Genomic DNA, 15,128 nt, shown 5'->3' on the forward strand with positions numbered 1-15,128 from the left:
ATGGAACAGTTTCCATATGAGGAGAGATTAAGAAGACTGGGACTAGTGTGATGGGATCCCCCCGGGGTGCAGCCTGGGACTGGGATGGAGCCTGGGACTGTGCCCCCTGAACTCTCCTCAGCCTGGGCTGTCTCTCTCAATGCCTTGCTAGTGACCAGCAGCAGCCCCTCCAGGAGCTGTGATCACTCAGCACAACTGCATATGGAGCCCCACACCCAGCTAGATTGCATGAATGCTCCCAGAGCCACTCATGAATCACACAGAGAAAGGCACCGGCCAAATACCCGCAGTTCCCAGCACTGTACCCCAGGGCAGTGCAAATTTATTAATTGGTTCACCACTTCAACAATGGAAAGTGGACATACACCAGCCTTTGCAAACCTGAGTGGATTTGTCCCAGACTTCATACAAACTCACTGGTAAAGATAAACAATTAAACAACTGTATTGACTATAAAAGGTAGATTTTTTTTTTTAGGTGATATTAAGTGATAGGCAAAAAGTCAGAATGGTTACCAAAATAAAATAAAAGCATGCAGTCTAAACTCTCAACGCTATTAGATTGGGCAACATCTAGATTAAGCAGTCCTTAATATACAGGTTTGTTCCTTAAACTTGGGCCCATCTTCTCTGTTGGAGTCTTGTCTTCTTCTCAGTGTCTTAGTTGCTTTCAGCGAAGGTGGGGGCAGGAGACGGGCCCAGTATGTGTCCACTCTGTTGTATACCCTCAGTCCATATGCTTGGGGAGCACAAGTCCAGACATGTCTGGAGGGCATTGCTGAGTCTCTCCAAGCAAGGTCGAGCAATTCCCCTGCTGTGGCCTCATGCATGTGAGTCATTGCATTGTAGCTCTCTTGCAGGACAAAGGCTGTTGATGGGTTATTTGACACCCCGCCCGGGCGTTGGTTACTTTCCTTGCTGTTGCCTCTGGAGAACTAATATTTGGCTGATTCCCCAACTTACAATATGTTTTAGTGACCACCATACAACAAAGTTCTCATAACTTCATATGCATGAATGATACACATATATGGATAGCGAAATGCCTTTCAGCAGATCATAACCTTTCTCCTGATACCTTGTAAGGCATGCTTTTTATGTAAGATCACAATTATATGAAAAAGAGGAATATGGGGGTTACAGTACGCTCCCCCAAGGTATGGAATGTCACTACTAGTCAGCTTGGAAAAGTGACAACTAAGGCAAGATATGATAGAAGCATATAAAATCGTGATTGATATGGAGAAAGTAAATAGGGAAGTGCTAACCCTTTCACATAACACACGAACAAGGCGTGTAATGGAATTACTAGGCAGCAGGTTTAAAACAAGGAAAAGGAAGTACTTCTTCACACAATGCACAGTCAATCTTTGGTACTCGTTGATTCGGGTTGTTGTGAAGGCCAAAACTATAATTGGATTCAAAAAAGTATTAGATAAGTTCATAAACAATAGGTCCATTAATGGCTATTACTCAGGACAATCAGGGATGCAACCTTATGCTCTGGGTGTCCCTGGGTCTCTGACTGCCAGAATCTGGGATTTAAGGATAGGGGATGGATCATCGGATAATTGCCCTGTTGAGTTTATGCCCTCTGAAGTATCTAGCGTTGGTCATTGTCAGAAGACAGGATACTGGACCGTTGGTCTGACCAAGTATGGCCGTTCTTATGTTTTGGAAGTCAGCTTGGGGCATCCCAACGATAGACCTGTTCACAGCAAAGGACAACAGGTAATGTCTGTTCTGCTCTGAGGGCCTCAGTCTGGCATCCCTGGTGAACACCTTCCACCTGAGTTGGCAGTTGACTCTCCTATATGCTTTTCCTCCAATTTTGATAAGTTCACAGATCATGCTTCAGTTGAAACTGGATCATGCTTCAGGCCAAATTCCTTCTCCTTGCCAATGCATGGCTGAAGCAGTGTTGGTTTCCCAACCTCTTTGCGCTGTCAATTCAGCCTCCTGTACGCCTTCCTATCCATACTTACTTGCTCAGACAGAATCATGATTGCACATTGTATCCTGTGCTCAGCGCTTTAGATTTCGCGGCATGGCTGCTCTGAGTTTGAAAAAGGAGGAAGAGCATTGTTCGGCGGCTATTCAATAGGTCCTACCCAGTAGTAGGAAACTTTCCACCAGAACGGCCTGTTCGGTAAAATGGAAGTGGTTTTGGCCTGTGGAGTTCAGCCAACTGTGACTTGTATCCAGAACATCTTGGAGTATTTGCTGCTTTTTCAGTCACCAGGCCTTATGATTAGCCACTAGATACGCTCTCAATGAGCTATCTCAGCCTTTCATCTGCCCATTCATAGAAGATCAGTGTTTTCTAGTGCTACGGTAGTGATATTCTTAAAAGGAATTCTTTGTCTCCATCTGCTGGTGTGGAAAAATATTCCCTTGTGAGACCTTAACTCAATCTCGGTGGCTCTGATGTGACCTCTGTTCACGCCTCTTGCATCCTGTCCCTTTTCTCTCTTGTGTCAAAAACTACATTCCTCATGACAATAACACATGCAAACTGTGTGAGAGTTGCAGGCTTTGATGGTGGAACCTCCTTATACACAATTCTCCAAGGATAGTGACTTTGTGGCTTCACTCAAAATTTGTGCCTAAAGTGGTCTCTTTCATTTGTACCAGACCTGTGTCTTTTCCTAAGCCTCATTCATACCTGGAGGATCAGTGCCTTCATATGTTAGATATCAGATGACGTCTGTCCTTCTACCTTGGCAGGACTAAACCCTTTTGAGCTTTACTTCATCTGTTGGTGTCATATGCAGATCATGTAAAGGAACAGGTAGTCTCCTCAAAGATGATCTTTAAGTGGATAACTTGTTGCATCAAGACTACAACCAAAACGGCTTCAGCTACGCCCCCTCAATGGGAGTGAAGCCATTCTACCAGAGCGGAAGCTACGTCAATGGTGTTTTTGAGTGACAGCTGAATATTGGACATTTGCAGTAATGCCACGTGGTCAGCAATACATAAGTTTCTGAATCATTATGCCATTACCACTGCGTCAAGAGCAGATGCAAACGTAGGGAAGACAATCCTTGTTCAAATAGGTGACTCACAAGCAGAGTCTAAGTGGAATACATGGCTGCATCTACTCAAAGAACAAATGGTTACTTCCTGTAACTGTACTACTTTGAGATGTGATGCAGACACTTATTCCACGATTCACCCTCCATTCCCTCTGTTTTGAAGTCTAGTCTCTGGGCATTGGGTGCGAAGGAACTGAGGGTGGTCTGGGCAGTGCTGCCTCATATAGCTGGGGAAGGGCTAGGGCCACGAGGCACAAGCACAGTAAGTAACTCATTTCTCCTTTATCAGAGCTACAAGCTCCACTACAAAGGGAAGAAACAATTTGAGGAATCATCTATGTGAACATATTAGGTCTGTTAGATCAGGGCTTCCTGTGCAGGAGGATAAGAGGAGTCTGGATGGCTGGGGAAGCATATACTAGGCTAGGATGAAGGGCTTCACAAGGCTTGGAGGAAGAATGACCTAGGATGAGGAAGCCAGGAATGCAGTATGTGCAGGGGCTTGATGCTGGGTTTGTAAGTTCGTTTCCCTCCCAGTTGTCTTACAGCCAGCCAGACCATCTAGTGCAGGTTCTCAGCTTGGATCCTTATTTTAGTAGCTTTTCCATACCCCTTATCCTCAAGCTACTGTACATAGAAATACATTTTGTGATGGCAACACAAAAAACCCCTTTGTTCTTGGTTTGTGCAGCACCAAATGCAATGTGGTGTATGACTAGGGCTCCTAGATGTTACAGTAATACAAATAATATCTTTAGTTCAGAGTTCTGTTCTTATGAATGTTGTGACTCTAAAGGACATTGTGATTTCTTAGTTTCTTGTAATTCTCAAGTTACTGCATTGTGAAGTCAATTATTCTGAGTTTTTGGTGGGCTGAGATCACAATGTGGCCATTACCTCAAAATACAGGATAACTTATCTGGAGTTACCAACTGAAATTCTTGAATAATTCACTGATTGATTACAGGAAGTATGGACGCTATCAAACTTAATGTTTGTTCTCCAGCTAGTGAGAGTAAATACTAGGATTAAGTGCAGATCTCTTAGCTTTTGTCATTTAGTAGACTAGGATTGAAACCTATCTTGGATTTAATTTATATATTTTCTATAACCTTTGTTTTGAAACAAAAACCCTAGTATGTAGTCAGAAGTAGAAACTTGTGCTTTTTTCACATCTCAAGCATTTGTAGTAAGCCTTTTTTTTTTTTTTTTTTTTTTTTTTTTTTTTTTTTTTTTTTTTTTTTATCCCATTCATTAAAGTAACCTTGGTGTCCCCAAATGCACACATGTATTAAGACTTTTTCTCTGGAATCCAGATGGGCAAGACTAATGTCAGTGCAGTGATAGGAATTAGGGTTTTTTTTTCTTGTAATGATTATAATGGGATATTAAAATGCTACTTCAGTTTGACAGTAAAAGCTTCTGTTAAACAACAGAATGGCCTAGACTACCTGTTACTGGACAGGAGACATAAGCTAACCTCAGTAATTTGAAAAATTGTGGATTTAACTTGAATGTTAAGGTTCTTCATTAACTAATTTGCCAGTCTTAAAACAGCTCCTTGAATGGTTTCTTTTAAGTAACTGAATTAAAATATTTTCTTTGGTTTCATAAAATATATTTAAGATTACTCACTTTTTCCTGCTCATAAATGGTTCTTGGATTAGACTGGCTAAGCCACACGGGTCTCACCTATCCTTAAATGAAACACTTTTGCACATCTATAAACTTTTATTAGCAATCAAAAATACACTAAAAGAGGATTCACTTGGGATTTGAGGAATGAAACGCTTTTCTTTTGACTTGCTTCTAAAGAAGAGCTCCCCTACCACAGTCAGGCCAACTCTCAGAGGTGTGATCTCTGTTAAAAGCTTTCCACAGAGAAGCTTACTGAAGAGATTGTAACTGAAGTAACCATTGTTCACTGTTTCTTTAATCTTTCTTCCTTTTCCTTTAATAAAAGTCATAGTTAATCATGTTGATTATTTTTTTCTTATTTATTATTTATTATTATAATTGTGATATCCCCTAAAACATGACAAAGAATCCCATGTAATTAAAATAGCCGAGTCAAATTCCTGAATTGCCACTGAGACAGTTATTAAAATTTGGCCTACCATTTGCTTCTCTGGACTATAAATTTAAGGGATAAAATCAACCCCTTTAAACATTCGTGTCACAATTTGAGTACACTTTTGACCCCCTTTGTGGTCTGGAGGAAAGCTCTCTCACACGTCTAGATGTCACCTCTCTGGGCATCCCTCTCCCTCTAGATCCGGAGTTGAGGCTTGCGGCCCCATTGCACTTCACTGTGTAAATCATAGCAGGAATGAGAGTCCAGTCCCTTGCCTTTGCTTTCTGTCCAAAGACTATATGAATTGAGTGTGCCAGCTTTTCAAAAGCAAAGTACATTTACTTGAAGACCGAGAGAGAACCCGCAAAACAAAAAAAGGATTTAAAATCATATTTAAGATTACCAGAGGGTCACCCCCATCCATTCTCCTAGGAGTTCCTAATAGGTTCCAAAGTCTTTCAAACCCTCAAGCCTTAAAAGCTGGATCTCTGCCTCACCAGCCTTGTGACTTTTGTAGTAGCCCACCTCTAGTGACACCAGATTCCACAGAGAACCTACCCAGGAACCCAGTGATGAACACATACATATAACGCACACTGATGAAAAGGTCCGTGAATGTTTTATGGGCTCGTATTGTCTGGCCCATCTCATTATAATAGTCGTCAGTGTTTTCATGCTTTGAAGGGCTGGCTCAAACGTATGGATAAAGTTTATAAAGCTGAAACAGTAGTCCCTAAAGATGCTGTAGGTGCTCACAACATCTGTTACAACCCTTTTCTGCTCCACACCAGTGTATTAGGTTGTGCCTTCATGAGAAACTTGAAGTGGTTTTACTAATGGGTTGTTGCTTGTCAAAATGTCTGTAAAATGGAAACTGTCCAAAATTTTCTTCCGTCACAATACCAGTTTACTTTTTGTAAATACTTTGATTAGTTTTTGATATAAGCTTTGAGGACAACAGAAGTAATCTCTTGGATCTCTGCTTGCTAGTAGCTGTTTTCTCTCCTTAAGTGATAGGCTGAATCTCAACCTTCTAGTTTCTTATGACACTTAAAACAGCCTAATTAATTCACCTATCATTTAAAATGTGAGAGGCTCTTGTTTGTGAACATAACTATCTAGCAGCTCACTTGAAAAGTCAGCTAATAGACCCACGCTTCAGGAAGTCATAGCATCTACTGTCCAATAGTAGCAGTTATTGGCAAACTTTCCTTTAACTGTTTCCATGGGTTAAGGTAAAAATGGACTAACTCTTCAGATGAGTTGATAAATAATTGGCCTATGTATACTCCCAATGTCAGCAATACAAACTTTAAAACATAGCCCCATAAACCATGCTGGCCTATTCATAAGCACAATTACAAGTGCAGTAATAACTCACTTAAGGACAAATCATTACTGGGAACTTTTTTTTTTTCATAAATGCCAATAAGTAACTTGGATTTGGTCAGTTTTTTCCTAAAAGGTGGATAAATCAAAATTCTGGTTCCCCTTTTTGCGATGACAAATGAATCCAGACTGACCCTGGCAAATGTCACAACAGAACATGAAAGATATACTGGTGCAAAAGTTAGTCTACAATTTGCGTGGCTGAGAACCTGATTGTTTCTTCATACTTTGTCTGTAGAACTACAGTGTCTAAAGCTGTAGATAAAAAGTTGCAAACTCACATGGCTGTTGAGAATCCCCCCATAATCTCGACTAATAAGCCCAGCTTTTTATGTATATGCTCTCAAACTCAGTTGATGAGAGAGTGAAATTTCACGTGCACACCCTGAAGTAATACTGTTGTTATGGCCAGGAATCTTGGGGCTTCCAAGTTCACTTCTGTCTCCTGGGTTGAGTTTCCTCCTTAACTGTTGAACACGACGGTAGCAGATTGTGTGGAAAGTGGTAAAATCTTCACTGAATGACTGCTCCTATTCAGTTCTGTGGAACTATGGTTATTGCTTTGCTTCCCTTCCCTCACCTCTTCACAAAGATTTGCCCCTTTACCTTGGAACAGAATGGTAGTGCAGTTTGCTAACAAATGAGGTATAACCCAAGCGTTAGACAATCAGTTCAGCTTAAAATAATTGTAATTGATTCAGCCAGTAACATAACAGGACTGTTAGCTCAGCACTTAAAACAGTTGAAGCCCTCTCTAGAGAATTTTCTAGTGATGGAAGCATTGTGCAGTATGTCACATAAAATTATAAAGCATTAATTTATTCAAAAGGACTCAGAAAATGGACTTAACTGGTTTTGCCTGTAATTTGCCATTCTGCCTCACGGATACACTAACTGGAAATGTTTTCCCTCACTATTTAAATTGCTGGTATCCCCACTTGTTAGACTTTTAATATCTTCCCTTCTCTTATGTTGCTGAGACTCCATAACCTCAGCTGGGGTCTACACAACTTTCACCACTATTTCACATTGATTGGAAATTGAAACTTGCTTTTCGTGGTCAGTTGTCCATTTCTGTATAGCACAACTTGAAGCCCAGTTAACTTTTGTATTACATTTGTTTAACTTGGTTTTGCTTAATAAAAATCTAAAGAGCTTATTGGGATGTATGAAGGGGTAACACTAAACCTGCATTGTATCTATTGAAATTTATCGAAGAAGAAATCACTTATGAGCTACACTTGTAGCACATTTTCCATTGTCTGTTGTGCTTGTTACTTATTTTAAAATAATAAATTAGCAGTACCAATCCTAGCAATTGTAAATTTTAATTAAAAAGGATACATACAAAACTTAAGAGCTGAGCAGACAGCTCTGATAGGATGTTGCTTACATTTATGGTCTTAGGTATTCTGGGGCAGCATATAGAACAAAAAGGAGGAAAATGACAAACACAATGCTGATCATTCTAAATATTAAAAGTACTCTTTTGTTTAATATCCTTCAATACTTTTACCTCTAATGTTGAAGTCAACTCTCCACTTTGTTAGCACAGTAAAACAACTGAGATTGTGGAGTAGCGCTGGTTGATGTACACTTGTGGTAATCTGTTTTACCTTACGTAGCTATACACTAGACAGTAATATACTTACTGCTACTACTCAGAGCCATGTCACATTTCTAAAACTAAATTGGATAAAAACAGTATTTTGTGGAGTTGTACTGTCCAGTGTTCTCATCTCCCATACCTTACGTTAAGTAATTTTCAGCTATTATGGTTAAGACAGTCATTCTAGACTCTACTCAGCTTCTGTACTAGGTATACAAACATTTGCTGCTCCCAGTGGCTAACTAAATTGCCTTAGTAGTATACTTGATGCTCTTGGAAGTGGGGAAATGTTTGGTCCTGTACTCAGATTATTTTCAGCAAACTGATAACTAAAGTGTGATTTTTTTTTTTATTTAGCTTAAAAAAACCTCTCATAAGTAATGCAAAATGTAAATTACCTATAGAATGAAGCATGTATAGATCATGTGGTATGTCAGTTATTAGTATCAAGACAGCCTGGGGTTCCAGTTGGAACTGTGCAGGCAGCAAACTAATTGTTAATAAACGGCTGATGAAATCAAGCCTTGATGCCAAGGTCTGAGTCACACAAAAGCTTTAATTTGGCCTTTTTGCCATTACTGGTACTAAATCTTCCTATCTATTTTGTGAAAGATTAAACATCTGTATAATAATGGTGTCTTCCTTGTTGTCTGTCATATAACAGAATAAAAATTAGATTTGCAACTGAAACCTCTGGCTTCTTTAGATAGTTCATAGCTAGCCACCCTGTGTACAATTCCCTGTAGCCCCCGAGTACGTATTCAGTTGGATGGCCAAGCCGCTTCCCCATTCTGCCATGGACATGCTGCTATTTTTAGGCACTAGCTTCAGCATAGCTAGTGCCAGTACATCTAGGCAAACGAGAAATCAGACCTCCCAGCTCAAAAGTAGATATACTCTTAGTGAACGTAACTGGGCTGGAAGTGGGCTGGAACTTGGGGGGGGGGGGGGGGGGGATTCCACATTTAACTCAAAAGTGCAAAAACAATCTACAGTTTTATATATTCTTTCTGTAGATTATACAGGAAGAATGGCATTATTTTGTGGACTGGAGTAATAGAAATGAGATGACTTTGATAATAAAAAGCATAAGGTCATGCACTTTGGGACAGATAATGGGAATTTATGCTATAAGCTGGGGGCTTGTTAACTGGAAATGACAGAGGAGGAAGCTCCCTTAGTTGATCGCAGGATGTCTGTGAAGCAGCTGGAAAAACAAAACAAAACCCAATATGGTCCTAGGATGTAGGTGAAGTATTTCCAGATAGGAAAGTAGTAATACCACAATACAAGGCACTGGTAGGATCTTTACTCCTGTGGGAATTCTGTGCCACTGTGCATGCACAGAATTTATGTCCCCCACTTATTTCTTTGCTTCCCCGCAGAAAAATGACTTTCTGACAGGGAAGCAAAGGGAAGCCACAAGAGCGGTCACACAGTGCTCCTCAGCAGTATGTTGTGGGTGCCCAGGGAAGCCAGCAGAGAGGTAAATCACTGTGGTGCATGGGGCAGGACTGGGGAAGACCTGGCTGGTGGCTCCTACCCTGCACCAGGCTCAGCTGCTAGTCCCAGCTGGGCTGGGGCGGACGGGACTTTCCATCCGGGGCCGTGTCACATTGCCCTCCCCACTCCCCCACCCCTGGTTGCTCCCACGGCTGTAGGAAGCTCTGCAAACTCCCCCAGCCTGTGCGCTTCCTTCACTGTACAGGGAGCTGCTCCCCCATACACCCAACTCCCATGCATGAAGTCCCCCTCATATCCAGACCCTTCCACCGAGCCTCACCTCCCACCCCTTTCCCAGAACCTCTCCTGACGAGTCCCACTGCCACGCACCAGAACCACTCCAACAAGCTGCCCGCACTTGGGTCCCCACCCTACCGAGCCCCAACCGGCTTCTCATGGATCCCCACCCCACTGAGCACCACTACCCTAGCCTCTGGACCCCTCCACCCCCACTGATCTGCCCACATCCAGAACCCCCAGCCCCACTGGGCCCCACCATCTTCACCTGGCCCCCTTGCAGAGTCCCATTACTGTTGCATCCAGATCCCCCCTGCACCCACTGGGCAGTCTGTCTCCAGATTGTCCCAGAACCCTCTCAGCCCACACCTGGATCTCTCCACATTAAGCCCCTTCACACTTGGATCCTGCCTTGCTGAGCCTGCCTGCTCACACCTGGTGACCCTGGCATGAAGGGGCAGGGCTCTGGGGTATTTCTGGGGCAAACCTGGTCCTTGAGCTGTGTCAGGGTTGGTTGCAGCCTAGATGCTGAGTCCATATCCCGGGGGAAGCTGCACACTGATCTCCCACCTCTGTGCAGCCACTGGCCTGTGCTCCCCAATGCCATGCTGGAAGTTCCACATTTCTTTGACAAATAAAATTTGCAGAATTTTGCAAAATTTTAAAATATTGTGTGCAGAATTATTTCTTTGGCACAGAATGCCCTCAGGAATAGATCATATCTGTAATGTGGTATACAATACATCTCTGGTCACTATGTTCAAGACAGATGAATTCAAACTGGAACATGTGCAGAGAGAGACTCTCCATTCCCTGATCATCCAAGTAGCCCATCTTACAAGAAACAAGAAGAGCGTGGCTTGTTAAGCCTACTAAAATGAAGGCTGAGCCCTGGTCTACACTACAGAATTACTTCGGTATAACTACATCGCTCAGGGGGGTGAATAATTCACACCTCTGTGTGACATAGTTATCTGACCTATGCGCTGTTGTAGAAAGCACTATGTTGGTGGGAGAGCTTCTCCTGCCAACATAGCTACCACCTCTCGTGGAGGTGGAGTTAAGCTGACAGGAGAGCTTTCTCCCGTTGGCTTAGAGGATCTTTACCAGAAGTGCTACAGCAGCATAGCTACATTGGTGAAGCTGTGCCTCTGTAAATTTTTAGTGTAGATCTGCCCTCTCTAAATATATCAGGGGTTAAATACCAGGGAGGGAGAACAGCTACTTAATCTAAAGGACAGTTTTTTGCACATGGATATAAACTGGCCACGAATAGAGTTAGGCTGGAAATTAGAATGTTTCTAACCATGGCAAACTAACTATTCTTAAATGGAGCTGGATAAGTTTATGCATGGGAGTATATGACACACATGTTGTATATGCAATAGCAGAGTTGGTGTTTCATGACCTACGCTTCTATGCTGCTGATGTTGGCTGCAGAAAGAACGCTGATGTTAGTGTGTTGGTCTTCCCAGCTCATCCTGAGAATCCTCCTGAGGTAGCGCTGTTGAAACTACTCCAGTTGCTTGAGATATCTTCTGTAGAGAAGGGTGGGGATGACAACTGCCTTGTAAACCAAGATCTTGTTTGCAGATCGCTATCATTGAAGACTTGTTTGAGTAGCCTTCCAAAGGATGTGCTGGCACAGCGGAACTTGTATTCAATTTCTGTGTCAGTGCTGGCTGTTTGGGAGAGGTGGCTCCAAAGGTCTGGAAAATGGTCCACATTTCCCAGAGGTTCTCTGCTGCTAGTGATTTGTGAAGTACAAAGAGTAGTTTGTGCAGGTGAGGGCTGATAGGATACCTTGATTTTCCCAATATTGAGAGAGACACACCCAGGCTGTTGTAGGCATCTGCAAAAAGATTTAGGGTGCTTTTCAGGTCGGACTCTGTGTGTGCGAGAATGATGCAGTCATCTGCATACTGTAGGTCAGTGATGCCAATTCTCATGATCTTAAATTTTGTTTGGAGATTGAGTTGGCCATCGATATGATACTCAGTCCTGATTCCATCAGGAAGGCAGTTACGAGTGAGAATGAGGATCATGGCAAGGTAAATGGAAAAGAGTAGTGGAGCAGTGACGCAGCCCTGCTTCACACCAGAGCGAATGATGAATGGTTCAGCCGTTGCACAGAATGGTGGCATTCATCCAATCATGGAGTAGTCTGACGATGGAAATGAATTTCTGTGGACAGCCAAACCTACACAGCACCTTCCGTAGGGCATCACAATTGATAGTCAAAGACCTTCGTTAGGTTGATGAATGTCATGAGCAGTTCTTGGTGTTGCTCTCTGCACTTCTCCTGAATCTGTCATGCCATGAAGATCATGTCAGTTGTGCCTCGGGATGGCCTGAAGCCACACTGTGATTTGGGGAGGAGTTCCTTGGCAAGGGGGAGGGGGTGGTTTAGTAGGAGCCGGGCAAGGATTTTCCTTGCGATGGAGAGGAGGGCAGTATCTCTGTAGTTCCCACATAAAGATATGCCCCCCTTACTTGAATATTGTAACAATGTTGGAATGCTTAAAGTCAAGTGGAATTCCTTCAGAGGTCCAGGTTTTGTCGAGAGAGTTGGCAAAGTTTGTGCTGGAGCATTGTTCCACCAGCTTTAAAAACCTCAGCTGGGATGCTGTCTGAGCCTGGTGCCTTGTGATTTTTGTCTGAGTGATGGCATGCTGGACTTCCTCAGAAGATGGGGGATCAACAAGGTGTTCCATTGTCGAGCATTGTGGAATAAACTCGATAGTGTCTTCAGAGACTGTGGGTTTGGTGGTTTAGTAGGCTCTCAAAGTAATCCTTCCAGTGTTGTTTAATGTCTGCATTGTCCTTGAGGAGGGTGGAGCTATCCTGAGAACGTAAGGGGGTTGGGGCTTTGGAGCTTGGCCCATATATAGCTTTTGTTGCTTGAAAGAAGCTTCTCATGTCATCCTGATCTACAAAAGCCTGGATCTCAGAGGCCTTCTCTTGCCACCACTTGTTTTTGTTGTCACGTAGCTGCCTTTGTACTTTCGATTCAGTCCTCAGCCACCCCTAAGGCAGACAAATTCATCCTCATGGGATATTTCAGTGCCAGTGTTGGATGGGATGCCCAACTCTGGAGAGACACAATAGGCAAAGAAGGGGTGGGAAATATAAACCCCAATGGTAGTCTCCTCCTCAGTAAATGTGTGGAGCATGACCTGCTCACCACAAATACCGTCTTTAGGCAGAGTAACAAATTTAAGACCACCTGGAAACATCCTCAGTCCAAACACTGGCACCTCCTTGACTTATAGTTAGAGCCTGAGATTATGCCAACCTCCATATAACATGATCCATGAGAGGTACAGATCGCTGTTGAACAATGGAATTAATTAGGTGTAGTATTAATGCATAGAAAATGAAGTTTGCTGTAGCTGTCAGTATAGTATTATTGAGTGGTGGTCACTTGAGCTATGCTTGACAATTGCACTGTGAAATGTGTCTGTCAGTCTAACCTTTACCATTGTTTTGTACCTTGCATCAGCAGTGCTTGGTCCAAGTGGGTGTGAAATACCACTGTTAGTGTGAATGACGAATTTTTGATTCAAATAGTTTTACAGCTATTTCAAATGGAGTTTGAACAAGTGCAGTGAGTACACAAAGTGCAAGCCAGTGGAGAATTAGTACTCAAGTTTTTTCCCCCCATTTTGAATTAGCATGCTCAAAACAGTCAAAATTGATACTTTCAGAGAAGTTGAGAAAAGTGGAGGGGTTGACTGTAGTGTTTGTATGTGATGTATTAATACATTTTTCTATAAGTAGGGTAGATGATTTAGTTGAATTAGAGATTTTTGTAATTTAATGCATAGAAGAATTCACCATCTTGCACAGAACACAAAAAAAGCAGTCCTTAATGATCTTTACAAACGTGCAACTGACTTTTTGGAGACTTGTTTCAGCAAAGGAGGAGCAGTGCTTGAGAGTAGCTAGATAAAATATGGATCAGGTTGTTGTAATAGTAATATATGGAGATAGGTATATCTCATAGAACTGGAAGGGACCCTGAAAGGTCATCAAGTCCAGCCCCCTGCCTTCACTAGCAGGACCAAGTACCTTGTAGATAAGAGCACTGCCTGTGAAGACAGAAGGAAGTTGTCACTGAACTTACTAAGCATCCAAGTCTGTGAAGTTTTACTCTTTCACAAAATCTCTCAGTGACTAGCAAAGCTTTTGAAATTGAAGAAGTGTAAACTGAGGTAAATGGATGAAGTGATTAAATGCCCATTTCAACCTAAACCATTGATATCCAGAGTTGCTTTGCATGCGCAATTTATTTTAAGCCCAATGAGAACTGTGGCAGCTCTGCAGCTGTGAAAATAAGACATCAATGCGTAATGTTGTCTTCTAAAATGTGGAGTGAAGGACCGAATGTATAGCAGACAATTTCTGCCATTCTTGTGTACAATTGCAGCATTAATCAACTTCAGATGAAGCAACTTGTGATTGCAGGGTCTGTTTACTTAATGCACACTAAACTACGTACATTCTTGTGATGCCTAGATGTACATGTAAAGAAAAACTTAGTTGTGTAAAGTTCAGTTGGCTCCACACAATGTACTGGGCACAATTACAAAAGCAAGAAAATAAGTTCAACAATCATACTCTGCTTTTACTGTACCCATATATACCCACCTTGCAGCTACTATCAACAAAAATGGTTAACCAAAATTCAGTTTGTTGATTGATACCACGAAGGGGGAGTAAAATAAATAAATAAATAGGCCCTCGGGTGATAAACCTCATAACATTGGAGGATGGCAGAATAAGTACCACCAACAGAGAATGGAAATAGTGGACAGCGTTAAGAGAGGCAAAAATTTCGAATAATTTGGACAGAAAAGTCAAATTGGTTTCTGCTAAGGCCAGCATTAGTGTGGGGTTTGGGGGTTTCTGTCATTGCATTCTGAGGAGGATTTAAGCCAATGGGCTTCAGGATGGAAAATATCATTTTAAAAAAAAAGATTTATGTAAATCATACTTTACATTCTGTAGGGGCTTTACATTCTTTCCATTTTATAAACTGAATGCTAATGTGGATGGTAGAATTGAGATTTTTACATATATTTTTCTAAAGTTTCATAGTTAAAATGCTCATCTGTGCTGGAAAAACAAGTTCAGCACTTCATTAACATCCAGGTTGTGAGAATGGCACCAACTCATAGCAAGCAAATAGCTAGTGTAAATAAGCACCTTCCAATATCAGAACTTCTACAAGTCAGGGAAACATGAGTGTTCTGCTGAGACTCTATTAATCGATCAGG

General features: G+C 42.0%; 1 protein-coding gene across 1 annotated transcript in view; it reads left to right on the forward strand.

Annotated features, from left to right (window-relative positions):
• DIAPH2 (diaphanous related formin 2) overlaps positions 1-15,128 on the forward strand; it is an 887,225-nt gene that overhangs the window by 48,035 nt on the left and 824,062 nt on the right. The window lies entirely within an intron of this gene.

This window comes from Terrapene carolina, unplaced genomic scaffold, assembly GCF_002925995.2.
Source record: "Terrapene carolina triunguis isolate 2854851 unplaced genomic scaffold, T_m_triunguis-2.0 Scaffold131, whole genome shotgun sequence".
NCBI classification, from domain to species: domain Eukaryota; kingdom Metazoa; phylum Chordata; order Testudines; family Emydidae; genus Terrapene; species Terrapene triunguis.